The 27,938-nt window shown below is 45.1% G+C and overlaps 1 long non-coding RNA gene across 8 annotated transcripts in view; it reads left to right on the forward strand.

Moving 5' to 3' along the window:
* The window catches only part of LOC141497361 (uncharacterized), a 59,437-nt gene that overhangs the window by 11,337 nt on the left and 20,162 nt on the right, over positions 1–27,938 (forward strand). For 6 of the 8 annotated variants that reach the window (XR_012471313.1, XR_012471309.1, XR_012471306.1 and 3 more), the window contains exons 3-7: positions 7,822–7,989; positions 23,483–23,638; positions 25,514–25,647; positions 25,721–25,880; positions 26,458–26,559. This is a non-coding gene — a long non-coding RNA (uncharacterized LOC141497361). The remainder of the gene's footprint in view (positions 1–7,821; positions 7,990–23,482; positions 23,639–25,513; positions 25,648–25,720; positions 25,881–26,457; positions 26,560–27,938) is intronic. The other 2 variants (XR_012471308.1, XR_012471312.1) reach the window with 2 other exon arrangements.

Raw genomic sequence — 27,938 nt, forward strand, 5'->3', positions numbered from 1 at the left:
ATTCGTGCACATCATCAACCTCTACTTAAAAAGAAACTATCTTTGATAGTTCAAGCAATTAAATGAGTAATTTATTATGTTTATCTGTGTACAGATTGTTTACCATTGCCCTCCAACACAAGCACTCGATTTCCATCCCAGGACAATATAAGTTCCTTGCTATTCTTACATAAGAACCCCAACATATCTAGTAGGTCTTGAGGTCATTATTGCATTATAGCTTAGCTTAATGGTTGAATATAATAACAATGACTTTGGTCATCAGCAAAAGGTTAAATTGTATTTAGTATCCAATATGTACTTATTTGTTTATTTTTTAGTGTTTTTTTTGCAAGGCAATGAGGTTAAGTGACTTGCCCAAGGCCACACAGCTAGATAATTATTAAGTGTCTGAAGCCAGATTTGACCTCAGGTCAAATTTGACCTCAGGCCAGGAGTCCAGGGCCACCTAGCCGCCCCTAGTATCCAATATTTATGCAGTTCTTTTGTGGTTTTGTTGAGTACATTCCCTAAAATTTATGAGGGGATATAGGCTGGCAATTTGACAGGCAGAATTTGACAAATGTTAAAAGGAATTTTTAATCCCAAGTTATATTGTTGGCATGGGTCAAAAACTTCAAGCAACAGAGTCAGTCAAAAGATGAAATTCATCTTAACCACAGGGCTTCTGCCAACTGTTTGGTTGAATGTTCATGTCCAAGATTCCATGCTAAAAGTGCAGTAACCAGGAACTGAACCCAAGTATAAGAAGACTAGCAGATGTTAACAGAGAGCAAGTCCTCCCATATAACCATTGTAGGTCAGTCAACATTTTCAGTGAAGTTGCCTAATAGAGGTATGATGTTTCATCAGAGAATGGAGACATGATAGCCAACAAGAAATAGAGAGAAGAGCACATTCCTAGAGATTAACAATAATTCTATAGTATCAGGGATACAAATTACTCTGGCCACACATGGACATGTGAACTCATAGTGGTCACAGGGTGGGACATGTATCACCTGCAAATATCTCTTCATCCATGTATATTAACCTGTGGAAAAGGATTCCCCTGTGTATATGGGGATCCTATTATGCTCACTTAATTTTATTGTACTGTCTAATTAAATATCTTTTGAATCATATCTTTTTTGATTGACTTAGTAAAAACAAATATCAGTGGGGCATTGTAAGCAGGCGCTGACCCACAATGTTTGTTATAGACATTTCAGAGGCTGTGCCTACCATGCTGCCTCATGCACTATGCACCCATAGACAAATTGCTCTATTTGTATCATTCTGAGTATCCTTATCTATAAAATGGGCATAATAATGCTTGCACTACCTACTTCACTGATATTGTGAGGAAAGTGCCTTGCAAACTAAAAAGTATTATGGAAATCTGAGCTATTATTGTTCTAGCACTGACCCTCATTTTATTAGAATTTGCTAGTTTGCAAAACAGTGAATAACACAAAAATGATCTGTGAAACAGAAGCATAGAGAAGAATAGCACACCTCTAGAGAGAAGCAGCTGAGCAGAGGACACATTTACATTGACACTACTCTTAAGCATGTTGACAACAAAATGGTGCATTTGTGGTCAAACTCATGTCTCAGTTTTTCTAGCTCTAAAAGGAAAGCAGGGAATAGTCCATTTTAGGTACACTGGAAAACATTCTTTATATTACAATATTACAATATTATATTACAATATTACAATGTTATATATTACAATATCTCCCTTATCTGGAACATAGCTAAAAATTGGGACATGTACAAAGAATATTTGTTGAATAAATAAAGGAAGCTAGGTTATCTGGTTTTCAAGCACATAACATATTAAATGCAACAAACTGCGAAAGGGAGGCAACTATAGCATTCTGGTCTTACTTCATACTATTGATATCAGTAAGAAGTGACAACTGACAGAAGAAAGATGGGAAAAATATGAATCTTTTTTTTTGAAAGGTAAAGTCTGTATTTGTTTTTTATTTTATTTATTTTGAGTTTTACAATTTTTCCCCTAATCTTCCTTCCCTCCCCCCCCAGTGTGGTTTGTTAGTTTTCACAATGTTTCCTTGGTATACATTGATCTAAGTTGAATGTGATGAGAGAGAAATAATATCCTTTAGAAAGAAACAAAGTATAAGAAATAGCAAAGAAGGGCGGCTAGGTGGCGTAGTGGATAAAGCACCGGCCATGGAGTCAGGAGTACCTGGGTTCAAATCCGGTCTCAGACACTTAATAATTACCTAGCTGTGTGGCCTTGGGCAAGCCACTTAACCCCATTTGCCTTGCAAAAACCTAAAAAAAATAGCAAAGTTACATAGTAAGAAAATAGGATTTTTTCACCTAAATTGTAATCTCATCATGTCCAAAACTAAGCTCATCTCTGGATACAGATAGTATTCTCTATCACAGACAGCCCCAAATTGTCCCTGATTATTGCACTGATGGAACAAGCGAGTCCATCAAGGTTGATCATTGCCCCCATGTTTCTCTTAGGGTATACAGTGTTTTTCTGGTTCTGCTCATCTCACTCAGCCTCAGTTCATGCAAGTCCCTCCAGGCTTCCCTGAATTCCCATCCCTCCTGGTTTCTAATAGAACAATAGTGTTCCATGACATACATACATCACAGTTTGCTAAGCCATTCCCCAACTGAAGGACATTTACTTGATTTCCAATTCCTTGTCACCACAAACAGGGCTGCTATGAATATTTTTGTGCAAGTGATGTATTTACCCTTTTTCATCATCTCTTTAGGGTATAGACCCAGTAGTGGTATTGCTGGGTCAAAGGGTATGCACAAAAAAATATGAATCTTAAAAGCCCAGTGTTTCAGAGTCATTTAATGTAGGGAAGGTAAAAGGATTTGGTATAGCTAAGTAGAACCTGAGACCATCTTCCACTATAACAGTTCAGTCTTAGAATATTTCTACAATGACCTTGAACATTTGGAAGAAGTTAAATTGTGCTCAGTATTCTATGTTTTAGAAATCAAGGACATGCTTTTAGAAAAAGTTTCATCATTGGGTGGAGCCAAGATAGCAGAGTAAAGGCAGAGACATGTCTAGGTGCACCAAAATGCCCCTCCAATAAAATGTTACCTCAAAATGAAATCTGGAGTGGCAGAACCAACAAAAGAATGGGATGAAACAATTTTCCAGCAGAAGACAACTTAGAAGGTCAGCAGGAAAAGATCTGTCTCCCCGAGGTGAGAGTGGAGTACCATCCAACACAGCACAGGCCAGTGCCTCAGTAAGCCAGAAGCAGGCCTTGTAGGGGGGTGAGGGCAAAGGTTACTGTAGAGACAGTAGTGACTTCTGGAGTTCCCAAACAAAAGATGGTAAGAGGGTAGGACAGCTGGTAAGAGGGAGATGATAGGAGACCCTTTCTCAATACTGGGAGCAGAACTTGTTCACATTATCCATATGTAGTTCCAGGTCATAGTCCCAGGGCAAGGAAGAGCACTAGCATATCAGAGCATATAGCTGCAGGGGAGCAGGGACCCTGGTCAGCGTTCCAGGGGGGCAAAAAATGCTTATGATCACTCACAAACCAGAGCACAGCCCAGGAGCAGTGACCATATCTCTTCTTAAAATATATCATCTTGAGGGGTGGCTAAGTGGCGCAGTAGATAGAGCACTGGCCCTGGAGTCAGGAGGACCTGAGTTCAAATCCAGCCTCAGACACTTCATAATGACCTAGCTGTGTGGCCTTGGGCAAGCCACTTAACCCCATTGCCTTGCAAAACAAAACAAAAAACATAAGAAAAATATCATCTGGGAAGAATTGAAAATCCCCAGACGAGAGATAAGACAATTCTGAAGAACTCATGCTAAAAAAGTGCTGTCTGCTTCTAGAGAGAGGACTGATGGAATCTGAATGGAAGTTGAAGCTGACTTTTTCTTAACTTTATTTACTTTGGGGTTGAGTTTTTTTGATTTTGGGGGTTTTTTGGTCTGTGTGTTTTCTTTTGAAACATGGCTAAAATGGAAATATGTTTTGCACGACTACACATGTATAATCTATATCCAATTGCTTGTCTTCTCAAGGGGTGGAGGGATAAGAGGGAGAGTATGTAAAACTCAAAATTTTTAAAAATGAATGCTAAAAAACTTTTAAAAATTTTACATATAATTGAGAAAAAAAGCCTCATCCAAAGGATTTGTTTTTTTAAAATAATCTTTAACTTTACCACTTAATAATTACTTCCATTTCTATGGCATTTTAATGATTATAAAGAGTCAGAAGGAGCTAGATGGCAGAGGGTAGAGAACTTTGGACCTGAAGTCCGGAAGAGCTAAGCTCAAATAAAGCCTTAGATACTAGCTATGTGACTCTGGACAAGTTATTTAACTTCTGTTTGTCTCAGTATTCTCAACTGTAAAATGGGGATAACAACAGTTCCTACCTTGCTGGTGGTGAGATCAAATGAGGTAATATTTGCAAAGGGCTGGTACATAATAGGTACAATGTATTTATTCCTTTCTCCTCCCCTACTACAAAGCATTTTCGCCACCACAGTCCTATGAGAATTATTACTCTCATTTTAAGGAGAAGAATCTGAAGGTCAAAGAAGTTAAGTGGCTTACATAGGTAAACTCTCAATTATCTGGAAAAGTCAGTCATCTAGAGTGATTGGTTCTCCAATGATTCCAGTTAGTAGAGGAGTTTTCCCCAATGTATTACTTCCCCTTTCTCTTCTGAAGAAGTTGTCTACAGCTTCCTGTACTCTTGCCTTCTAAAGGTCTTGGAAAGTATTCAGAGTACTATGTAATTTTAGGTTTTGGGCAAGTCAAAGAAATGATTTACCTGCCTTTTTTCATATAGAAGTGAAAACTTTCATGTAAGTGAAACCAGATGGGAGAGAATGACTTTTCATGCATTCATGACAACTATATACACTATAGGGAAGGGTGATCCTGTTTGTTTGGAAAAGGCATCCTCTATGACATGTGTAAAGGCCTGAAAACTCCTTGGTAAAATCCCAGGTTCCCTGATTTTCACAATTGGAAGGGAGTTTCAAGACTTGTAATCCACCTCACAACTGAATAGAAACTTCCTTTCAAAGAAGTGATTGTCCAGTCTTTCTTTGAAGCGCTTCAGTGATGGGCCCAGACAGACCAATTACACTTTTGAATAGTACTAATGAGAATTTGTTCCTCATATGCAACATTAATCTGTGGCCCTGAAACTTCTCTTCTTTGTTAATATTTCTGTCCTCTAGAGTCGAGCAGATCTTGTCTAATCTCTCTTCAACATGAACATTTTTTAAATATTTAAAGATAGTGATCATGTCTCTCCAGACCCACAAATCTTTTCTTTTTTTCCTTCACACTAAAAATCTCAGAAATGAAACTGCATGTCAAAGAAACTTACCAAAAAAAAAAAAAGAAAAGAAAAAAGAAACCTACCTGTTATGACTCAGGACTGGGAACAGGATGTTGTATTTTGTTTTTCCTTGAGGGCAAAGGCCTAGTAAATTCATTTTTTATCCAATAATCAGGAACCCACTTAAGGGCTACAGGTTCCTTTTGTCTGGGTTTTTTTTTTTTTAGTGGTCAGATTACACAAGTTTACTCTGTCTTAGCCTGCCTATCAGAGAAAAAGAAAGTGAGATAAGGCCTTTGAGATTCAGTAGGCATAAGAGGAAAGTTATTCTGAACAGCAGCAAACTTTTCTGTGGCCTTAAAGGGAGTGAATGTTGTTTAGGCTTGCCAGTTTTAAGTTCACCAGGAAACCCTGACCTTTGGTTCAGGGAAACTTGTCTATATCTATGAAAAGCCAATCTATGGAGTCAGTACATGACTTTGTTGAGAGTGAGCTGAGCTGAGGTTAAATGTGACTAAAAATAACTCATGTGTCTGAATCTCAGTGTCATTACTAGTCCAAGAATCATTATTTTCATATTATGGGAAACTCAAGCCCCCAAAGGTTCAGTTTTAACATCTGAATACAGTTCCCAATTCACAAAGTGAGTCTTCCAGAAGAGTCTGCACCAGGTTCAAAATTGGGTCTGTATTTACTAGAGTCTTATGTAGGGAACACAAGTGGAGAGAACCACAATGCATGAAACATGTACAACCAGGAAATATGCATGGAGAGCTAGATACATAGGTAACACATGTGGCCATGGCACACATGTTGAACAGACAGATATATAAAGAACACAGGTCACATTGTATACCTGGAAGAGATCACATGGTTGGAGAGGACAGGAAAAAGGCACAGAAAAAACTGAACCCAGGAAATAAGGTCATTATCTTCTGGCCTTTCATGTACATACATAACCAGTCATAGCACTGGAGCGGGGGGGGGAGCCATGGGTGACATTTTCTGGCTAAATGTAAGGAAACCTGCAGGCTCTGACACCCATCAATCTTGAAGGGGGACATTCCTGAAAACCCATCCTTTCTCTTAGCTCAGTACGTACTTCTGTCCTACCTGCTGGATGGGTCAACAAAATAGGTGGGGCAAAGCAAAGAGTCCTCTATGGCCCAGGTCAGGGAGCCTGAAATTCCAGAGATATTTCTATGCAAAAATGAAGAAAAATCACCCCCCATTATGGTTGGGTTCTGATCCCTACTAGATTCTTGGGAATACTTATCTACCTTATTTCAGGAAGTCCCCCAGAAATGGAATAATTGGGGTCAGTAGGGGAAATTCATCGGACTGTTCCTTGTAGCTACATGTCAGAAGGTTGTAAAGCCAGCAGGCCCCAGTTCCCATCAATCCTGAAGGGGTCTTGTCCCCTGATCCCATTATTTCCCAGGGCCCAATAGATAGTTGAATCCTATGGGCCAAATTTCCCCCAAAACTGAGTGGGTACAGCCAGGAGTCTCAGAGTTCTAAGGTCATCCTCATCTTGTTTCTTCTGAGGTCAGAATCTGAGAGGCCCAATTCCCATCATACCTGAAGGGGGATATCCCCTTGCTCCTATCGTTCTCCTTGGTTGTCTAGATAGTTTTCAGTTTAATGTTCAATATCTTTCTAGGAAGAGAAGGGGCACTGCAAGGGATCCAAGGCATCTCAGGTAGCTTAGTTCGTCTTTCTCTGATCTGAGGAAAGATTTAACAGGATGGGTGCATCATTACATGAAAATCAACCAGGGATATCCCTTCAATCCCATTTTTCTCCTTGGTCCACTAGGTAGTTGTTTCCGACTGCCCCATTTCTCTGCAGAATGGATGGGGCACTGTAAGTGATTTCAGATTCTGTACAACAACCAGCCTCTGTTCCCTTGGACATAACTCAGAAAAGTTAAAGGATAAAATGCCACATCCTCCTCTGGTCCAGATTAGATCCTTGGGACCCTGCCAGCCTGCCTACAGGAACTCCAACTAAAATAGGTGCTCCCTGAATTCAGGGTTCATTTCCCAAATCAGAGGTCAAAATGAAGAATATTCTAATTCTCCAGAAGCCTAGAGGGGCAAATCCCCTTATTCCCATCATCCATCTTGGTCCACTAGGCAGTTGTATCCTACCATCTCCAGTTCATGGACAAAATAGCAAGGGAACAGCAAGGGGTTACAGGAAGAGGCCTCTGTTCATGGAACAGGTCTCACCTAACCCTAAGGGGTTCTATTCCCAAACTCTTTAGTCATCCATACCCATTAGGGCCACAACAACACAGGTCAGTCAAACTCCCTCTAACAAGAAGAAGGGTGGCTTGGGGGCAGGTGGGCATATAGTAGAGGGTCCCTGAGCCCAGAGAACATTTTCCTTCTCTTCCTTTCTCTGGAGGGAAGAGAAGTCAGAAGGAAGAGCATCTCATCTTTTGCTTTTCCTGACTGAGATACTCCCTTTCATGCCATCATTTTCTTTAACCCTCTAGGTACCTGCACCCTAGCTATTAATGCATTACTATTGCCTGGTGAATGACAGAAGACAGCAGGAGATGCCACTAACCCCGGAACTGATGGATGCCATTCCTGTGTCACCTCTCATCTAACATGAAGGGTTTTCATCCCCCGCCTATCTGACATTTCCCCGTCAACCATAGGTGAGTTATTTTAGTCCTTCCACAAAAAGGGAGGTTGCTGGAAGGGGCAGTAGAATACTTAGTAGAGGTCACTGAGGTCATAGGGCACATTTCTCTAATTCCTCTTGCTAAACATCAAAGAGACTCCAAATTAGATCATTGTATAAAGGAGATATTCCACTTCATCCAGTCATTTTCTGTCAGACCTGTGGTTTATCTGCCTGAATACCTGTTATAATTCCAAACAGACATAGCAGGGGTTCTCAGGTGCTCCAGGACCCCTGGTTCCTGCTCATGGAACACCTTGTCACCTAAAATCAAGAGGAGATGTCCACCATCTTCCCTTGAGTCTCCCATGCTTACTAGGTCCTAGTCACCACTTGCCAGGGTGACTAAACAAACTACTACCCCAAAATGGAGGGGATGGACTAGACATGTAACAAGGGGTCTGAATAATGGGGGAGGCCATTTGGTGGAGACACATATACTGCAGGATGTCAGAGAGTCAGGAAGCCTAGGGGACCCCGATTCTCATCAAATCACAAGGGGAATATCTGCCAGGTCTGACTATTTCCAGTGGGCCATTAGGTGGTTTGGGCCTAATGGGTGAGGCAAAGCAGGGGTTCTCAGAGAAGGAGGCCATTTCCTGGAGTTTCTTCTTCCTAGAGATGGAAGAGCTGAGACAGCTTGTAGAGATCAACTTTCATCAAAGTTGAGGCACCATCCCACTAACCCCACCAGTCTCCTTGATTCACCCAGAATAGTGAATCTCCAAGGCCTGAGACAGAGGCCACTGGAAAATCTCGTTTCTATCACCTATGATGTTCTATGTCCTCCTACTTTCATCATACCCCAAAAATCAAATCACAGTAATTTCCCCCCCTGCTGGATTTCCTTTCAAAATGGGTAGAACAGAGAAGAGTTTCAAGAGGCTCGAGAAGGTTTGGTCCTTCTTCCTAGGGCAACTCTTAGTAAAACCAAAGTAGAATAGAACTCCAATTTGGGTCAGGTTTCAATCTATATCCCTGGGATCTTTGATCAGCCTTCCTAAGGGAGACTCCAGAAGTAAGGTTAAGGGGACAGTCAGTGATGGGACTGGGGGTAACACACAGCAAGGGACTCTGGGTAGGGGGAAAACATGGGTGATACTTTCTGTTAGAGTGTAGGAAATTCAGCAGACTCAGACTCCCATCTACCTTGAAGGGGGATATAGCCAAGATCCCATCTACCTCTTGGCCAATAGTAGTTCTATCCTATCTGCTGTAGGTCCCAACCAAATGGGGAGCGCACAGCAGGGGGTCCCATTGGTCCAGTTCAGTGAGCCTGGATTCTAGGGATATTTGTCTGCAACAGTGAAACAAAAGAGCCCCCATTCTGGTTGAGATGTGATCACCACCAGATTCCTCGCTCACCTTATTCCAAGATATCTCCCATAAACTGAATACTTAATGCTTGGGCCTGGATTCCTATTGTTAGATGTCAGAAGTTTGGATGTAAAGCCAGCAGGCTCCAATTCTCATCAATCTGAAGGGGGGTTTCCCCTGATCCCACTGTTTCCCTTGGTCCAATAGGTAGTTGAATCCTACAGGCCAGATTTCCTGCCAAACTGGGTGGGGCATAAATAGGAGTGCAGACTTCAGAGGATATCCTCAAATTATTCCTTCTGAGGTGAGAAATTCGAGGGCACCAACTCCCATAATATCTGAAGGGGAATATCTCCCTACTCCCCTCATTCCCTTTGGCTGTCTACGTAGTCCTGAGCTGAAAAGCCCAATTACATGCCAGGAGGAAAAGGGCCACTCCAGGGGGTCTCAAACATATCAGTTGACTTAGTACCTCTACCTCTGTTCTGTGGAAAGATTGAATGGGATTTTCATTGGGTGAAAATTAAAGAAGTGATATTCCCTCAATCGCATCATTCCCCTGGTCCATGGGGTAGTTGTAGTAAACTGTGTGCATTACCTCCAGAATGAATGGAACACTGCTGGTTGTACCAGATTTTGCAGGAATACTAGCGTCTCTTCCCTTGAACACAATTCATAAAATTAGAGGGGAAAAAACCCCCTCCAAAAGCAATCCCCCCTGTCCAGATTAGATTTGCCTGCAGGAAATCCAAGTAAAATGGGATGGACACCCAGAAGGGGTCCCTGAATACAGAGTCCATTTTCGAAGTCAGAGGTAAAAAGGGAAAGTAGTCCCCTTCCCATCAAGTCTAAAGGAGTATATCTCCTTGTTCCCATCATTCAACTTGATTCACTAGGAATTGTATACTACCATTTGCTTTTCCTAGATAAAGGGAACATTGTAGGAGTGGGGAGGTAATAGGATACTAATGAGGGGGCTTCCTGAGGTCATAGGGCAAACTTACTTCAGCTCAATTCCCTAAAGGACAGAGAGAGCCTAAATTATATCATTCCTGAATGTAGATATTCTCCTTCATCCAATGATTTCCTGTTGCCCTGTGATCTACCTGCCTGATTTCCTGTCATAATGCCAACCAGCGACAACAGAGGTTCTCAGCTGCCCCGGAACACCTAGTCATTGTTCATGGGACACCTTGTGACCATCCACAGGAGTCGATGTCCACCACCTTCCCTTCAAATTTCCATACTCACTAGGTCCTAGACAACACTGAGCAGGGTGACTGTGAAAACTCCTACCTAAAGATGGAAGGGTTGGGGGTAGACACGTAGCAAGGCACCAAATTAGTGGGAGGCCTTTGGTGGAAGTATCTATTACTGGATGTTGTAGAGTTGATAAGGCTTAGGGTCCCCAATTCCCATCAAAGCTTAAAAGGTTGATCCCTCAGTTGGCATAATTATCAGTGGGCCATTAGAGGTTTGTGACCTACTAGGTGGGGTAAAGCAAGGGTTTTGCAAGAACCAGAGCTTCTTCCTAAATGTAGGAAAGATGGGAAGCCTTGTAGGCCTCAACTCCTAGCAATTTGAAAGGTACTTTCCCACTAGCTCCATCAGGTTTCATGGTTCACCTGGGCTTTGCCATCTGCCTCTATGAGTCAAAAGGGGGTAAGCCGAATACCATGTCTTCAAGGCTACCAGGAAAGGATTTCGAGAGCAGTGGGAAATCTGACTCCCGTCACACAAGATGTGGGATATCTTCCTGTTCCCAAAATTCGGCAACAACTAATACACAGAAGTTGCCTCTCAATGCTACAGATCCTTCCAAAATGTGTGAGACAGAACACAGGTATCCACAGGCTTGAGAAAACTTGGTCGTTCTTCCAGGGACAGCTTTTAGCAAACCAAAGTGAATGAAAATCCCATTCTGGGACAGGGATCCAATTCATTCTGCATCCTTGGGATGTCTGGCCAGCTTTCCTTAGGGACAATCCAGCAGAAAGATGAACGGGATAGACAAGGATGGTGAAGGGGGTACCACACAGCAGCAGGCACAGGGTGGGGGGTAAACAAGGGTGACATTTCCTACCAAAGTGCATGAAATCCGACAGTCTCTGACACCCATCGAAGAAGAAGGGGGCTATTTCTGAGATTCTGTACCTCTTCCTGGCCCAATAGGTAGTTCTGTCCTATCTGCTAGAGATTCCAACAAAATGACTAGAGGGCAGTAGGGGTTCCCAGTAGTTCTGGTCAGCTCACCAGATTTCCAGAGATATTTGTATACAAAACTGAACCTCAATACCTTAATCTTTCTGACCCAGAAAAGACCAAGAGTGCCACCTGCCATACCACCTGGAGGCAGATATCTCCCTGATCCCCACATTCGCCTTAGTTGTCTAGGTGACTGTGACCTGAATATCCACTTTCCTTTAAGGAGGAGAAAAAAGGAACAGCAGGTGGCCCTGGACATCTCAGTGGGCTTGGTACCTCTTCCTATGGGCTGATCAAAGATTGAATAGGATGGGCCTCACATTACAAGAAAATCAAAGAAAGGATAACCCCTCCTTCCAATCATTCACCTTCATCCACTGGATAGTTGTAACCCACTGCCTCATTTCTCTTCCGAATGGACAGGCCCATTCAGGTGGTCTCAGATTTTGCAGGTCACCGAGGCTCTGTTTGCCTGAACACAACTGAGAAAGATTAAATGGGGAAAATGTCCTATGCAGAAGCAGTCCTCCCCTGGTTCAAATAATTCCTTGGGACACTTGTTTAGTCTGCCTGCTGGTATCACAAGTAAAATAGGAGTGGGCACCCAGCAAGGGATCCCTGAATGCAGAGTCCTTTTCCCAAGTCAGAGGACAAAAGACAAGAGTCATTCCCTCCCCATCAAGCCTAAAGGGGTACATCTCCTTGTTCTCATCATTCAACTTAGTCAACTAGAAATTATATCCTACCAGTTCCTTTTCCCAGACATAGGGAAGATGGGGGGGGGGGGTTAATAGGATGCTGAGCAGGGGGTCCCTGAGGGCACAGGGCAATCCTACTTAAATTTCTATTCCCTAAAGGACAGAGAGAGCCCAAACTATATCATTCCCGAATGCAGATATTCTCCTTCATCTAATCATTTCCTCTCACCCTGTGATCTACCTGCCTGATTTCCTGTCATAATACCAAGCAGAGACAGCAGAGGTTGTCAGGTGTCCTGAGAACACCTGGTCATTGTTCATGGGACACCTTGTCACCATCCACAGGAGTCGATGTCCACCACCTTCCCTTCAAACTCCCCTGCTCACTCGGCCCTAGCCAACACTGAGCAGGGTGACTGTGAAAACTCCTACCTAAAGATGGAAGGGTTGGGGGTAGACATATAGCAAAGGCACCAAACGAGTGGGGCAGCCTTTGATGGAAGTATCTATTACTGAATGTTGGAGAGTTGATAAGGCTTGGGGTCCCTAACTCTCTTCAAAGCTTCAGAAGATGATCCCTCTGTTAATATAATTTTCAGTGGGCCATTAGATGTTTGTGACCTACTGGGTGGGGCAAAGCAAGGGTTTTCCAAGAAAGATAACCTCTTCTGGAATGTGGGAAAGATGGGAAGCCTCGTAGGCCTCAACTCCCAGCTATTTTGAAAGGCTCTTTCCCACTAGCTCCATTAGGCTTCATGGTTCACCTGGGCCTTGCCACCTGCCTCAGTGAGTCAAAAGGGGGTAAGCAGAACATGGTATCTCAAAGGCTGCCAGGAAAGGATGGAGAGAAAAACGGGAAATCTAACTCCCATCCCACAAGATGTGGGATATCCTCCTGCTCCCAAAATTCACCAACAACTAATACACAGTAGTTGCCTCACAATGCTACATTCCTTCCCAAATGGGTGGGAGAGAACACAGGTATCCACAGACTTGGCAAAGCTTGGTCCTTCTTCCAGGGACAGCTCTTAGCAAACCAAAGTGGATTAGAATCCCAAACTGGCTCAGGGCTCCAATTCATTCTGCATCCTTGGGATGGCTGGCCAGCTTTCCTTAGGGACAACCCAGCAGAAAGACTAAGGGGATGGGGCGGCTAGATGGCGTACTGGATAAAGCACCGGCCTTGGAGTCAGGAGTACCTGGGTTCAAATCCGGTCTCAGACACTTACTAATTACCTAGCCGTGTGGCCTTGGGCAAGCCACTTAACCCCGTTTGCCTTGCAAAAGCCTAAAAAAAAAGACTAAGGGGATAGACAAGGATGGTGAGGGGGGTATCACACAGCAGCAGGCACTGGGTGGGAGGTAACCAAGGATGACATTTCCTACCAAAGTGCATGAAATCCAACAGGCTCTGACACATACCGAACAAGAAGGGGGCTATTTCTGAGATGCTGTACTCCCTCTGACCCAATAGGTAGTTCCATCCTATCTGCTAGAGATTACAATAAAATGACTAGGGGACTGCAGGGGTTCCCATTAGTTCTGGTCAGCTCACAAGATTTCCAGGGATATTTGCCCCCAATCTGTTCCCCAACAGATTACTGGCACAACTTGACAACCATATTTCAGGAGGTCCCCCCTGAAATAGAATAGTACGTGTCACAAGTTAAAACAAATTGGGTACAGGCTTCTATTACTATATATCAAATCACTGTAAAGCCTGCAAGGCTCCAATTCTCATCCCTCCTTAATGATGCTATTTCTGTCATCCCATTATTGCCCTGGGCCCTGAATTCGAGTCCTTCAGGCCAGATTTCCATCCACACTAGGTGGGTACAACCAGGAGTACTAGAATCCTGAGGTCCTCAACACCTTAATCTTTCTGACCCAGAAAAGGCCAAGAGTGCCACCTGTCATACCACCTGGAGGCAGATATCTCCCTGATCCCCACATTCGCCTTAGTTGTCTAGGTGACTGTGACCTGAATATCCACTTTCCTTTAAGGAGGAGAAAAAGGAACAGCAGGTGGCCCTGGACATCTCAGTGGGCTTGGTACCTCTTCCTAAGGGTTGATCAAAGATTAAACAGGATGGGCCTCATGTTACAGAAAATCAAAGAAAGGCTATCCCCTCCTGCCCATCATTCACCTTCATCCACTGGATAGTTGTAACCTACTGCCTCAGTTCACTCCAGAATGGATAGGGTCATGCAGGTGGTCTCAGATTTTGCAGGTCACCTAGCCTCTGTTAGCTTCGACACAAGTGAGAACCATTTAATGGGGAAAATGTCCTGTCCAGAAGCAGTCCTCCCCTGGTCCAAATACTTCCTTGGGACACTTGTTTTGCCTGCCTGCAGGTGGCACAAGTAGAATAGAAGTGGGCACCCAGCAAGGGATCCCTGAATGCAGAGTCCATTTCCCAAGTCAGAGGACAAAACCAGAGTAATCCCCTTTGCATCAAGCCTAAAGGAGTATATCTCCTCGTGCCCATCATTCAACTTGGTCCACTAGTATTTGTATCCTACCAGTTCCTTTTCCCAGAAAAGGGAAGCTGGTAGAAGGGGGGGGGGTATCAGGATCCTGAGCAGGGGGTCCCTGAGCTCATCAGGAAATCCTACTTCAATTCCTTTCCCTAAAGGACAGAGGTATTCTCCTTCTCCCAATGATTTCCTGTTGCCCTGATTTCCAGTCATGATGCCAACCAGATAAAGCAGAAGTTCTCAGGTGCCCTAGAACACCTGGTTATTGTCAATGGGGCAACTTGTGACCATCCACAGGAGTCGATGTCCACCACCTTCCCTTCAAACTCCCCTGCTCGCTCTGTGCTAGTCAACACTGACCAGGGTAACTGTGAAAACTCCTACGTAAAGATGGAAGGGTTCAGGGTAGACATACAGCCAGCCACCAAATTAGTGGGAGGCCTTTGGTGGAAATGTCTAATACTGGATGTTGGAGAGTTGATGAGACTTGGGATCCCCAATTCCCATCAAAGCTTAAGAGGATGATCCCTCAGTTGATATAATTTTCAGTGGGCCATTAGATGTTTGTGACCTACTGGGTGGGGCAAAGCAAGGGTTTTCCAAGAACGATAACCTCTTCTGGAATGTGGGAAAGATGGGAAGCCTCGTAGGCCTCAACTCCCAGCAGTTTTGAAAGGCACTTTCCCACTAACTCCATCAGGCTTCATGGTTCACCTGGGCTTTGCCACCTGCCTCTGTGAGTCAAAAGGGGGTAAGCAGAATAGGGTGTCTCAAAGGCTGCCAGGAAAGGATGGAGAAAACAATGGGAAATCTAACTCCCATCACAGAAGATGTGGGATATCCTCCTGCTCCCAAAATTCACCAACAACTAATACACAGTAGTTGCCTCTCAATGCTACAGATCCTTCCAAAATGGGTGGGACAGAACACAGGTATCCACAGGCTTGGCAAAGCTTGGCCCTTCTTCCAGGGACAGCTCTTAGCAAACCAAAGTGGATTAGAATCCCAATCTGGCTCAGGGCTCCAATTCATTCTGCATCCTTGGGATGGCTGGCCAGCTGTCCTTAGGGACAATCCAGCAGAAAGACTAAGGGGATAGAAAAGGATGGTGAGTGGGGTATCACACAGCAGCAGGCACTGGGTGGGGGGTAACCAAGGGTGACATTTCCTACCAAAGTGCATGAAATCCTACAGGCTCTGACACATATCGAACAAGAAGGGGGCTATTTCTGAGATCCTGTACTCCCTCTGGCCCAATAGGTAGTTCTGTCCTATCTGCTAGAGATTACAATAAGATGACTAGGTGACAGCAGGGGTTCCCATTAGTTCTGGGCAGCTCACCACATTTCTGGGGATATTTGCCCCCAATCTGTTCCCCAACAGCTTACTGGCACAACTTGCTAACTATATTTCAGGAGGTCCCCCCTGAAATAGAATAGTATGTGTCACAAGTTGAAACCAGTTGGGCACAGGCTTCTGTTACTATATATCAAATCATTGTAAAGCCCGCAAGGCTCCAATTCTCTTCCTTCCTGAAAAGTGCTATTTCTGTCATCCCATTATTGCCCTAGGGCCTGAATTCGAGTCCTTCACTCCAGATTTCCATCCACACTAGGTGGGTACAACCAGGAGTACTAGAATCCTGAGGTCCTCAACACCTTAATCTTTCTGACCCAGAAAAGGCCAAGAGTGCCACCTGTCATACCACCTGGAGGCAGATATCTCCCTGATCCCCACATTCGCCTTAGTTGTCTAGGTGACTGTGACCTGAATATCCACTTTCCTTTAAGGAGGAGAAAAAGGAACAGCGGGTGGCCCTGGACATCTCAGTGGGCTTGGTACCTCTTGCTATGGGCTGATCAAAGATTGAACAGGATGGGCCTCATGTTACAGAAAAGCAAAGATAGGACATCCCCTCCTTCCCATCATTCACCTTCATCCACTTGATAGTTGTAACCCACTGCCTCATTTCCCTCCAGAATGGAGAGGGCCACACTGGTGTTCTCAGATTTTGCAGTCATCTAGTCTCTGTTTCCTTTGACACAACTGAGAACGATTAAATGGGGTAAGTGTCCTGTCCAGAAGCAGTCCTCCCCTGGTCGACATAGTTCCTTGGAACACTTGTTTAGCCTGCCTGCAGGTGGCACAAATAAAATAGGAGTGGGACCCTGCAGAAGATCCCTGAATGCAGAGTTTCCCAAGTCAGAGATCAAAAGTCAGGGTCATCCCCTTGCCATCAAGTATAGAGTGCTATATCCCCTTGTTCCCATCATTCAACTTGGTGCATTAGGATATTGTAACCAATCTATTTAGTTCATGGATAAAAAAAAAAGCATGGCAACAGGGAGACCTAGGAATCGCCCTCTGTTCACCGTCCACCTCTCAATTAACTTTAAGGGACTCTGTCCTTGACTTTGTCTTCAGTCATCAATACCCATTAGGGCCTCCACACCACTGGCTAGTCAGAATAAATGGAGAATTGTGGCTTGGTGGGCAAATGGCAGAAGCCATTTTCCTTCTCTTCCTTTCCCTGGAGGTGAGAAAGGGATGAAGGAAGTACATCTCACCTCTTCCTGAGCGAGATATTCCCTTTCATCCCATCATGGTGTTTGGCCGATTAGGTACCTGCCCGCAAGGTATTAATGTGTTATTATTGTCTCCTGTATGACCAAAGACACAGCAGGTGATCCCAGTAGCCCCAGAAAAGATGGATTTTGTCACTGTGACCTCTCATTTGTCTCCCTCCTTTATAGATGTGTAATACTACTCCCTGTCTGACTACGGGATTTTCTGCCCCCAAAAAGGGACCTTGCAGGAGGGGTGAGCAGGCTACTTAGCAGGAGGTCACTGAGATTGTAGGACACTTTGCTCCAATTCCTTTCCCTAAAGCTTAGGAAAAAGTTCAAATTTTGCCGTTCATGAATAGAGATATTCCCCTTCATCCAATCATTTTCAGTCAGATCTCTGGTCTTTCTGCCTCATTTCCTCTAATAATTCCCACCAGACATAACAGTGGTTCTCAGGTGCCCCGGTCTCTATTCATGGGATACCTTGTCACTTGCCCTCAGGAGTCAGTGTCCACCACCTTCCCTTCAGTCTCCCATGCTCACTAGTCCTAGTCGACACTGCCCAAGGCGATGACCCAAATTAATACTCAGAAATGAAGGGGAAGGGTGGCCGACATATAACAAGGATCTGATTAAGAGGGAGGCCATTAGACAGTGGGGCTTAGTACTGGATGTCAGAGAGTTGAGCAGCCTTTGGGGTCCAAATTCACAGAAAAGCTTATGGGGATTATCTCTCAGTTGCTATAATTTCCCATGGGCCATTAATGTTTGTGACCTAATGGGTGGGGCAAATGAGGTGTTTTCAAGAGAAAGAGGCCATTTCCTAGAGTTTCCTCTTCTTAAAGGTCGGAGATTTGGGATGCCTTGTAGGCCTCAACTCCCAGAAATTTTGAAAGGTGCTATCTCACTAACCCCATCAGGCTTCATGGTACACTAGGGCATTGCCACCTGCTACTAAGACTCCAAAAGGGGGGGGGAATCTAACTCCCATCACACAAGATGTGGGATATCCTCCTGCTCCCCAAATTCACCTACAATGAATACACGGTAGTTGCTTCCCAATGCTGCATTTCCTTCCTGGGTGGGACAGAGCACTGGTTTCCCCAGACTTGAGAAGGCTTGACCTTTCTTCCTGGGACAACTCTAACTAATGAAAGTAAATTAGAACCTCAATCTGGATCAGGTTCCAATGTACTCTACATTTCTTTGATGTCATACCTGTATTCTGTAGGGACAGCCCAGTAGAAAAGCTAAGGGGATAGCCAAGGATGCTGTGGAGGGGGTGTAACACACAGCAGGGGGCACTGGGTGGGAGGTAGCCATGGGTGGCATTTTCAATCAAATGTGTGTGAAATCCTGCAGGCTCTGACATTCAGTCAATTTGAAAGAGGAATATTCCTGAGATCCTATCCTTCCTCTTGGCCCAGTAGGTAGTTTTGTCCTATCTGCTATGGATTCTAATGAAATGACTGGGGCACAGCAGGGGTCCCATAGGTCTACGTCAGCTAACTGGAATTCCAGGGATATTTGCCTGCAAAACTGAACCCAAATGGCCTCTGTTCTGTTTGTGTACTCTTCCCCAACGGGTTCCTCGTCCAATTTCCCGTCCATATTTCAGGAGATCCACCAGGTATGGAATAGTTCGTGTCAGAGGGTAAACCCATTTATCACAGTTTTTCTATGACTAAATCTTAGGGGGCTGTAAGGCCAGGGGGGTACAATTCCTATCAGCGATGTCCAAGGAACACAATATCCTTCCAGGATGGCAGGATGGGAAGAGGCACTGCAGGGCGCCCTAGACACATCGGTTGTCATGGTACCTCTCCCTCTGGCCCTGTGAAAGATCGAACAGGATGTGTTCCTCATCACAATGAACATCCCCTCAATCCCATCTTGGTCTACTGCACAGTTGTATCTCACTGCCCCATTGCCCTCCAGAATGGATGGGGCACTGCAGGTCGTCCCAGATTCTTCAGGGACTACCATCTTATGTTCTCTTCAACGGAATTCAGAACAATTGAAGGGGAAAAGAAGTCTTCTGGTCCAGAATAGATCCTTGGGACACTTGGCCAACCTGCCTGCCAGTATTACAAGTGAAATGGGAGTGGGCACCCAGTAGGGCATCCCCGAATTCAGAGTCCATTTCCTAAGTCAGATGTCAAAAGTCAGTGTAATCCCCTTCCCATCAAGCCTAGAGAGGGATATGCCTTTGTTTGCATCATTCGACTTAGTCCACTAGGCAATTGTATTCCACCAACTCCATTTCATGGATAAATGCCCATGAGAAACAGTAGAGGGTTCCAACAAGTTCATAGGACATGTCTCAAGTATCTCTAATGGGCCCTGTCTCTGACCACCTCTTCAGTGATCAATCTCCCTTACATTTTCCACACCACTGGCCAGTCAAACTACATGAATTACCATCAATAAGAATAATTTTGACTTGGGGGGCAGGTGGGCACACAGTAGGGATCCCTGAGAACAGAGGCCATTTTCCTACTCTTCCTTTCCCTGGAGAGCAGAGAGGCCAGAAGAAAGACCATCTCACCTCCTATTATTCCTGAGCAAGAGATTCCCTTTCTTCCAGTCATTTTTTTTTATTTTTATTTTTTAAGTTTCTGCAAGGCAAATGGAGTTAAGTGACTTGCCCAAGGCCACACAGGTTGGTAATTATTAAGAGTCTGATTCCGGATTTGAACCCAGGTCCTCCTGACTCCAGGGCTGGTGCTTTATCCACTGCGCCACCTCATTTTTACTAGCCCACTAGGTACCTGCTGTTAATGTGTTCTTGTTGCCTACTGAATGACAGAAGACACAAGAGGAGACACTAGGAGCCTCAGGACTGATGGATCTCATCACCTAACCTGAATGGGTTTTATCCCTCACCTCTCCTACATTTTCCCAACACCTTTAGTGAATGATCCACTTCCCTGTCTGATTTCGAGAATTTCTGCCCCAGAAAAGGAGGGGTGAGTAGGCTACTTAGCTTGGGGGGGGGTCACTGAGGTTGTAGGGCACTTTGCTCCTATTCCTTTCCCTCAGGGTCAGTGAAACCCCAAATTATATCATTCATGAATAGAGATATTCCCCTTCATCCAATCATTTTCAGTCAGATCTCTGGTCTGTCTGCCTAACTTCCTGTAATAATTCCCACCAGACACAGTAGAGGTCCTCAGGTGCCCCAGGATAACTGGTATCTATTCATGGAATACCTTGTCACTTATCCTCACGAGCCAATGTCCAGGGGTGGCTAGGTGGCGCAGTGGATAGAGCACTGGCCCTGGAGTCAGGAGGACCTGAGTTCAAATCCGGCCTCAGACACTTAATAATTACCTAGCTGTGTGGCCTCGGGCAAGCCGCTTAACCCCACTGCCTTGTAAAAAAAAAAAAAAAAACAACATAAAAAAACCAGAAGAGTCAAGGTCCACCACCTTCCCTTCAGTCTCCCATGTTCACTAGGTGCTAGTCAACACTGACCAGGGTGACAGGCCAAATTTATACTCAAATGAAGAGAAATAGTGGTAGACATACAACAAGGATCCTAATGAGGAGGGGAGGCCATTTGGTGGAGGTGCCTACTACTGTGTGTGAGAGAGTTGAGAAGTCTTGGGGGCTCCAAATCTCATCAAAACTTAAGGGGACGGTGGCTAGGTGGTTCAGTGGATAAAGCACCGGCCCAGGAATCAGGAGGACCTGGGATCAAATCTGATCTCAGACACTTAATAATTACCTAGCTGTGTGGCCTTGAGCAAGCCACTTAACTCCATTGCCTTGCAAATACTAAAAAAAAAACAAAAACAAAAACAAAAAGCTCAAGGAATGTTTTCAGAAAATCCTGAGACTTATATTAACTGATGCAAATGAAATAATCAGTTAGTAAATCAATAAATCAGTAACAGCAATATTGCAATGATAATCTGTGAAAGACTTAGATACTGGGGCGCCTAGGTGGCGGAGTGGATAAAGCACGGGCCCTGGAGACAGGAGTACCTGGATTCAAATCTGATCTCAGACACTTAATAATTACCTAGCTTTGTGGCCTTGGGCAATCCACTTAACTCCATTTGCCTTGCAAAAACCTAAAAAACCCAACCAAGCAAACAAACAAACAAAAAAACTTAATCGGATTATTCCTCAATTGCTTTAATTGCCAATGGGCAATTAGGTTTGTAACCTCTTGGGTGGGGGATAGCAGGGATTTTCAGAGAAGGGGGCCATTTCCTGGAATTTCCTCTTCCTAAAGGTGGGAGAGTCGGAAAGCCTTGTAGGCCTCAATTCCCAGCAATTTTGAAAGGTGCTAATTAACCCCATCAGGCTCCATGGTTCACCTAGGCTGTTGCCGCCTGTCTCTAAGACTCAAAAGGGGGTAAGCAGAATAGGGTATCTAAAAGCTTCCAGGAAAAGATGGAGAGAACAATGGGAATCTAACGCCCATCACATAAGATGTGGGATATCCTCCTGCTCCCCAAATTCCCCTATAACCAATCCACAGTAGTTTCCATCCAATGCTGCATTTCCTTCCTAAATGGATGTAAGACAGAGCACAGGTTTTCATAGGCTTGAGATTGCGCCTTCTTCCAGGGACAGCTCTTGCCCCAATCTGGCTCCAACTCCAATTCAATCTCTGTCCCTGAATGTCTGGCCAGCCTTCCATAGGGACGAGTCCGGCAGAGAGGCGAAGGGCATAGACAAGGATGGTGATGGGGGTAAGACACAGCAGGGGTCACTGGGTGGGAGGTAGCCGTGGGTGACATTTCTTGTCAAAGTGTAGGAAATCCTGCAGTGGCTGACACTCAAGCAACTTGAAGGTGGATATTCCTGAGATTCTATTCTCCCTCTTGGCCCAGTAGGTAGCTCTGTCCTATCTGCTGGAGGTCCCACAGCAGGTGGTTCCCTTGGTGCAGGTCAAGTAGCCTGAATTCCTGCAAAACTTCCAAAATAGCCTCCATTCTGTTCGTGTACCCTTCCTCCACAGATTCCTGCTACAATTTCCCAACCATATTTCAGGTCAAACTCCTGAAATGGAATAGTTTATGTCAGAGGGGGAAACCCGTTTCACACAGTTTTTCTGTTACTAGATGTCAGAGGGCTGTTTGGCTGGGAGGGTACAATTTTCATCAATGATGAAATCCCCTGAATGGGATTCCCATGATCCCATTATTACCCTGGGCCCTAGGGGTATCCTATGGGTCAGATTTCCTACCAAACTGTGGGTACTTCCAGGAGGTCCTGAGTCCTGAGGGCATCCTCACCTTCTTCCTAAATGAGGACAGAAGACCAAGTGTCCCAATGGCCAAAACAGCTGAATGCAGATATCCCCTAGCTCCCTTCATTCCTCTGGGATGTTCAGGGAGTTGTCATCCGAATGCCCAAGATCCTTACAGCAGGGGGTCCCAGACACACCACTTGCCTCCTATTTCTTCCTCTGGTCTGATGAAAGATTGACCAGGATGGGCTCCTTATTATAAGAAGGGGGATTCTCTCAATCCCATCATTCCCCTTGGTGTACTGAGTAGTTGTGCTCCACTGCCCCATTTCCCTGCAGAAGGGATGGGGAGCAACTGCAAGTGGTCCCAGATTTGGCAGGACAACTACCCTATGCTCTCCTCGACACAATTCCAAACAATTAAAGGGGAAAAGCAATCCTCTCCCAGTCCAGAGCAGATCCTTGGGACACCTGGCCGGTCTGCCTGCCAGTATTACAAGTAAGATGGGAGTGGGCACCCAGCGGGGATCCCCTGGATGCAGTCCTTTTCCCACATCAGAGGTTAAAAGTCAGAGTGATCCCCTTCCTATCAAGCCTAGAGGGCTTGGTCCACTAGCAAATTGTATCCTACCAACTCCATTTGACAGAAAAAATAACACAGGAACTGTAGGCAGGCCCAGGAATCTGCAGGGAGACCCAGGAATCAGCCTCTGTTCATGAGACACCTCTCAACTAACTCTAAGGAGCTCTGTCCTGGACCTTCTCTTCAGTCATCAATACCCATAAGGATCTCCACACCCTTGGCTAGTCAAAACACATTAAGCATTGTGGCTTGGGGGGCAGATGGGCACACAGTGAGGGGTCTGTAAGGCCAGAGGCCATTTTCCTGCTCCTCCATTCCCTGGAGGGCAGAGAGAAATGTAGGAAAAACATCTCACCTCTTTCTATTCCTGAGCAAGATTTCCCTTTCATCCCTCCTTTTCTTTGACCCACCAGGTACCTGCCCGCAAGGTATTAATGTGTTATTATTGTCTGCTGAATGATAGAAGGAGACACAGCAGGAGATCCCAGTAGCCCCAGGACTGATGGATCCGGTGCTTTGTCACCTCTCATTTCTCTCCCACCTACCCCCAATTTCCCCATCACTTACAGGTGAGTAATACTACTCCCAGTGTGACATGGGAATTTCTGCCCCATAAAGGGACCTTGCAGGAGGGGTGAGCAGGCAACTTAGCAGGGGGTCACTGAGGTGTAGGGCACTTGGCTCCAATTCCTTTCCCAAAAGTTCAGAGAAATTCCAAATTATTTTCTTCATGAATAGTTATTTCCCTCCACGCAATCATTTTCAGTCAGATCTCTGGTCTATCTGCCTGACTTCCTGTGTCCAACCAGACACAGCAGGGGTTCTCAGGGGCCCCAGGACATATTCATGGGACACCTTGTCACCTGTCCTAAAGAGTCAATGTCCACCTCCTTCCCTTCAGTCTCCCATGCTCATTAGGTTCTAGTCAACACTGACCAGGGCAACTGCACAAACTCATACTTAGAAATGAAGGGGAATGGTGGTAGACATATTTATAACAAGGATTCAAATAAGGGAGGAGGCCTCTGGTGGATGTCAGAGTTGAGAAGCCTTGGAGGTCCACAGTTGCTCTAATTTCCAGTGGGCCATTAGGTGTTTGTGACCTATTATGTGAGGCAAAGCAGGGGTTCTCTGAGAAGGAGGCCATTTCCTGGAGTTTCCTCTTCCTACAGGTAGGAGAGATGGGAAGCCTTATAGGCCTCAACTCCCACCAATTTTAAAAGGTACTATCCCACTAACCCCATCAGGCTTCACGGTTCACCTGGGCATTGCCACCTGCCTACCTATAAGACTCAAAAGGGGTAAGCAGAATACGGAGTCAAAAGGATTGAGAAACCAGTGGGAAATCTAACTCCCATTACCAAGATGTGGCAGATCCCCCTGCTGCCAAAATTTACCCACAACCAATTCACAGTAGTTTCCCCCCATGCTGCATTTCCTTTCTAAATCGTTGGGACAGAAGACAGGCTTGAGAAAACTTGACTTTTCTTCCAGAGACAGCTCTTAACAAACCAAAGTGGGGGGCGGCTAGGTGGTGAAGTGGATAGAACACTGGTCCTGGAGTCAGGAGTCCCTGAGTTCAAATCCGACCTCAGTCACTTAATAATTGCCTAGCTGTGTGGCCTTGGGCAAGCCACTTAACTCCATTTGCCTTGCAAAAACCTAAAAAACCCCAAAAGAACCAAAGTGGATTAGAACCCTCAGTCTGGGTCAGGCTTCAATTCACTTTACATGCCTAGGAGGTATGGCCAGCTTTCCTTAGGGACAGTCCAGCAGAAAGGCTAAAGACATAGACAGGGATGGTGAAGGGGGTAACACACAGCAGGGGGCACTAGGTGGGGGGTAGCCATGGGTGACATTTCCTGTCAAATCTATGAAATCCTGCAGGCTCTGACACCCATCCAACTTGAACAGGGATATTTCTGAGATTCTATTGTTCCTCTTAACCCAAGAGGTAGTTCTGTCCTGTCTGCTATAGGTCCCAACAAAATGGCTGGGGCACAGAAGGGGGATCCCATTGGTTCAGATCAGCTTGCCCGAATTTGGCTGCAGCACTAAACCAAAATAGCCCCAATCTGTATCCCAACAGATTCCTGGTACAATTTCACAATCATATTTCAGGAGGTCCCCCCAAATGCAACAGTTCTTGTCAGAGGGGGAAACCCATTTGGGCACTGTTTTCTTTTAATATAAATCAGATGGTTGTAATGCCTGCACCCTCCAATTCCCATCAATCCTGAAAGTGGCTATTTCTTTCATGCCGCTATTGCCCCAGATCTACAGACCAGATTTCTTTCCAAACTGGATGGGTACAACCAGGAGTTCTAGAATCTTGAGGTCATTATATTATTCTTTTTGATTCCAGAAGGTCAAGGTTTCCAACTGCCAATACACCTGAAGGCAGATATATCCCATATCCCTTCCTTCCCCCCTTTTTTTTCTAGAATGCCCAATATCCTTCCAGGAGGAGAAGGGACACTGCTGAGTATCTCAGAATTCACTTGGCTTGGTATCTCTTTCTTTGGTCTGACCAAAGATTGGACAGAATGGGTCCCACATTACAAGAAAATCAAAGAAGGTACATCCCCTCATTCCCAACATTCCCTATCATCCACTGTGTAGTTGTATCATACTACCCCATTTCCTTCCAGATAGGATGGGGAGCTGCAGGTGGTCTCAGATCTTGCAGGACCACTAGCCTCCTTTTGCCTCTACACAACTCAGAAAAATTAAAGGGGAAAATGCCCTGTCCAAAATCAGTCCTCCCCTGGTCCAGAGGATCCTTGGGACACTTGGCCAGTCTGCCTGCAGGTATTACAAGTAAAATGGGGGGTGGGCACCCAGCAGGGGATCCCTGAATTAACAGTCCATTTCTCATATCAGAGGTCAAAAGGCCGAGTAATTCCCAAAGCCTTGAGGGGTATATCCCCTTGTTGCCATCATTCACCTTGGTCCACTAGGCAATTATATTCTACCAACTCCATTTCACAGGCAAAATGGCATGGGAACAGAAGGGGATTCCAAGAAGAGGCCTCTGTTCATAGGACACCTCTCAATTAGCTTAACTCTAAATGGTCTGTCCTTGACCTTCCTTCAGTCATCACTACCCATTAGATCCTCCACACCACTAACCAGTCAGGCTACATGAACTAGCTCCAATAAGAAGAACTGTGCCTTGGGGGCAGGTGGGCACACAGTAGGGTTCCCTGAGACCAGAGGGCATTTCCTGTTCTTCCTTTCCTTAGAGGGCAGGGAGAACAGAAGGAAGACCATCTCACCTCCTGCTGTTCATGAGCAAGTTATTCCCTTTCACCCCATCATTTAGTTTGACCCACTAGGTACCTACATGCTAACTATTAATGTATTATCATTGTCCTCTGAATGACAGAAGACAGAGCAAGAGATCCTGGATCCTGCTACTGTGTCACCTCTCACCTAACCTGATGGCGTTTCATCCCCAACATAACTACAACTTTCCCATCACATTTAGGTGAGTGATACTACTTCTAGTCTGACCACAGGAATTTCTACCCAAAAAAAGGGAGGTTGCTCAAGGGGAAACTAAGCAAGATGTCACTGAGGTCATAGTTCAGTTTGCACCAATTCATTTTCCTAAAGGTAACAGAGACCTCAATGGAGATATTCCCCTTCATCTAAACATTTCCCATTGGGGACCTGTGGTCTACCTGATTAATTATCTGTAATATCGCCAATCCGACATAGCAGCAGTTAGCACAGAACCCAGGACACCTAGTTCCCGGTTCATGGAACACCGTGTCATCTAACCTCAAGAGTCAGTGTCCACCATCTTCCCTTCAGTCTCCCATGCTCACTAGGTTGTGGTCTCCACTGGTCTGGGTAACTGTACAAACTTCTTTTCCAAAAAGTAGAGGGGATGGGGGTAGACATATAACAAGGGGTCTGAATAACTTGGGAGGGCATTTAGTGAAGGTGTCTATTACTGTATGTCACAGGGTCAGGGAACCCTAGGGCCCCAATTCTCATCAAATCATAAGGGGAATATCCCCTAGTTCTAGTTCCAGTGGGCCAATTAAGTGGTTTTGGCCTAATGGGTAAGGCAAAGTGGGATTTCTCAGAGATTCAGTCCATTTCCTGGAATTTCTTCCTCTTAGAGGTGGGAGAGTTGGGAAACCTTGTAGGCCTCAACTCTCATAAAATTTGAAAGGCACCATCCCACTAACCCCATCAGTCTCCTCATTTCACCCAGGCATTGCCACCTTCCTGTAAGACTCAAAAAAAAAGAGAAGCAGAGTAGCAAATCTCGAAGGCCCGAGACCACTGGGCCCTTGTTCCTTTCATTAGCTGAGAAGCCAATGGGAAGTCGCATTCCCATCACACATGATTTTGTATATCCTCCTGCTTTCATCATACCCCTAGAACCACAGTAATCCCCCCCCCCCCATTCAGCATTTCCTTCCTAAATGGGTGGGAGCGTACAGATCTCCATAGACTTGAGAAGGTTTGGCCCTTCCTCCTGGGACAACTCTTAGTAAACCACAGTGGATTAGAACTCTCTCATCTGGGTCAGGTTCCAATTCATTCTCCATCCCTTGGATGTCTGACGTGCCTTCCTTAGGGACAGTTCAACAGAAAGGTTAAGGGATGGTGGGGGTGGGTAACACAGCAGAGGGCACTGGGGGGGGTAGTCATGGGTGTTATTTCCTGTGAAAGTATATGAAATCCTGCAGAATCTGATACCTATCCAACTTGAAGGGGCATATTCCTGAATTCCTATCCTTCTTGGTCCAATAGGTAGTTCTGTTCTATCTGCTTTAAGTCCCTATAAAATGGCTGTGGCACAGCAGGGGGTCCCATTGGTCCAGGTCAGTTAGCTGGAATTCCAGAGAT

Source organism: Macrotis lagotis, chromosome X (genome assembly GCF_037893015.1).
Source record: "Macrotis lagotis isolate mMagLag1 chromosome X, bilby.v1.9.chrom.fasta, whole genome shotgun sequence".
In the NCBI taxonomy this organism is placed as follows: Eukaryota; Metazoa; Chordata; class Mammalia; order Peramelemorphia; family Peramelidae; genus Macrotis; species Macrotis lagotis.